Source organism: Penaeus vannamei, chromosome 3 (genome assembly GCF_042767895.1).
Source record: "Penaeus vannamei isolate JL-2024 chromosome 3, ASM4276789v1, whole genome shotgun sequence".
In the NCBI taxonomy this organism is placed as follows: domain Eukaryota; kingdom Metazoa; phylum Arthropoda; class Malacostraca; order Decapoda; family Penaeidae; genus Penaeus; species Penaeus vannamei.
In genome coordinates, this window is record NC_091551.1 from 37685571 (window position 1) to 37688070 (window position 2500).

The 2500-nt window shown below is 50.4% G+C and overlaps 1 protein-coding gene across 3 annotated transcripts in view; it reads right to left on the bottom strand.

Moving 5' to 3' along the window:
* LOC113803395 (ras-like protein family member 10B) overlaps positions 1-2500 on the bottom strand; it is a 244207-nt gene that overhangs the window by 157951 nt on the left and 83756 nt on the right. The gene's annotated exons all lie outside the window — the stretch shown is intronic.

The following is a 2500-nucleotide window of genomic DNA, read 5'->3' on the forward strand; positions in this document are numbered from 1 at the left end:
TACTCGAATTCATTCTACATACACATCGCGACGCAAGGCAACAATCCTAGATAATTAAAGTTAAACAAGTTTTCGAAAGAGCGCCAATTTTGAAATCATATACATTTTCTTTAATACTCAAGGGGGGACTCAAAAAGAAGCGAAGAACCCGTTTTGATATGGCGACAAATTACCTTCATCAGAGTCCTGTTGGCGTTCTTTAATGAAGGGAGGAAAACGCTGAGTAAATATTTCATCAGACGTTCTACGAGGAGAGGAAGGAGAAGGGAGGGATGAGGAGGAAGAGAGAGAATGGAAAAGGGAAGGAGAGAATGAGAGAGTGAAGGAGAGAATGAGAGAGGGAAGGGGAGAATGGGAGGGAGAGTGAAGATGCATGCTGAAAGGTGGAATGAGAGAAAGAGGAAGTGAGATAGAGGGAAAGGGAGATAGATAGATAGATAGATAGTTAGATAGATAGAGAGAGAGAGAGAGAGAAAGGAATTGTGTGTGTGTGTGTGTGTGTGTGTGTGTGAGAGAGAGAGAGTGAGAGAGACAGAGAATAGAGAGAGAGAGAGAGAGAGAGAGAGAGAGAGAGAGAGAGAGAGAGAGAGAGAGAGAGAGAGAATAGAGAGAGAGGAAGAAGCGGATATGAAAAAAAGTAAAGACAGAAAGAACAAGAAGCAGAAAGGCGAGAGGAGAGTAGAATGACGCACCAGAACAGGAAAGAGGAGGGATGTAATCCTGACCCCCCCCTCCTCCCCCCCCCCACCACCCCCACCGCGCCCTCCGCTGGTGCCACGAGGACCTTCTAACTCGTCAAACAAGTAATGGCTCGGGGTCAGGGGGTTAGGAGCCTGGGGGGGGTGCCAGGGGGAAGGTGGGGAGGAGGATAGGAGCCAGGGGGGAGGAGGAGAGGGGTGCCAGGGGGAAGGTGGGGAGGAGGAGAGGGGTGCCAGGGGGAACGGGGGAGAAGGGAGAGAGGAGAGGGCGTTCCAGGGGAATAGGGAGGGGAAGGGGGAGGGTGCCAGGAGGGAAAGAGGGAAAGAGGGGAGCGGGGGAGAGGAGAGAAGGGGTTCCAAGGGGAATAGGCAGGGGGAGAGAGGGGAAACAAGGGAGAGTGGGAGAGGGAGAGGGGGTTCCAAGGGGAAAATGGGGAAGAGTAGGGAGGGGGAAGAGGGGGTGCCAGGGGGGAAAGAGGGGTTCGGGGGAGAGGGAAGAGGGGATTCCAAGGGGAAAAGGGGGGAGAATATGGAGGGGGAAGAGGGGTACCAGGGGGGAGTAAAGAGGGGAGAGAAGAGGGGGACAGAACCGTCGAGGGGGACTTGATACATCTATAACTCGAGTGATAAATCGGCCTTGGGGAGGAGGCTGATGTCGACGCGAGAGGATCCGGTCTCCCCCCCCCCTCCCCATCCCTCCTATCCCAAACCCACCCTCTGATAAATTCCTCGTCTCTTTTGCCTTCCCTCTCCCCTCCCCAGTCCCCCCAGTTTCTTGACTTTGTCTCCTCTTTCCTTTTTCTTTGGCTTGGCCTCTCGATATTTTTTTTTGTTTGTGTTTTCTCTTTACTTTCTCCCTTTCTCCTTTCTTTACCTTAGGTCCTCCCTTCATTTTTCAGCTTGTCCCCTCAATTATATTTTATTTTTATTATCATTTTTTTTTTTAATTCTTCCCCTTTGTTCTTTCTTTATCTCCCTCCTCCTCCTATCCGGTTTCTTTACTTTTACTTTTCCCTTTTCTTTTCCTTCTCCCCTCTTCCTTACTTTTATTTTATTTCTTATTTTTTATTTTTTTGGCTGATCCCCTCCTTCATTCCTTCGCCTAATGCCCTCCATTTTTTTTTCTTGTCCCCATTTTCCTTTGCATTGCTCCATCCCTATTTCTTTCTTTCTTTCTAACACCTCCCTTTCTTCACCTCGCTCAGAGAGAGAGAGAGAGAGAGAGAGAGAGAGAGAGAGAGAGAGAGAGAGAGAGAGAGAGAGAGAGAGAGAGAGGGAGACAGAGACAGAGAGAGAGAGAGAGAGAGAGAGAGGGAGGGAGACAGAGAGAGAGAGAGAAAGAGAGAGATAAAGATAGAAATAGAGGGAGACAGAGAGAGAGAGAGAAAGGGAGAGAGGACGCGACACGACCTAAACATGTTTCAGATCGCTTCCTGGGTCGCATCGTCCGAACCCTCTCTGCGTGGCTCTGGCTTAGGTGGCTGGAGTAAGTGTCTCGTTTATTCTCTCCTTAAATCGCCCGGTGCGTAATCCAATTTCCCCGGACAAAAATTCGCGGAAAAGGGGGAGGGGGAGGGAGAGGAGGAAAAAGAAGGGGAGGGGGAGGAGAAGGGGAGGAGGGGAGGAGGGGGGAGGAGGGGTAGGGGAAAGGAGAGGAGGAGGGAGGAAGAGGGGGGTGGGAAAGGGGGGAGGGGCAGGGGAAAGGGGAGGGGAAGGGGTAGTGGGGATGTAAAATGGATGAGGTTTGTTTTTATGTCTACTCTTTATTTTTATCTTTATATCTCTCTGTCTGTCTATTTGGA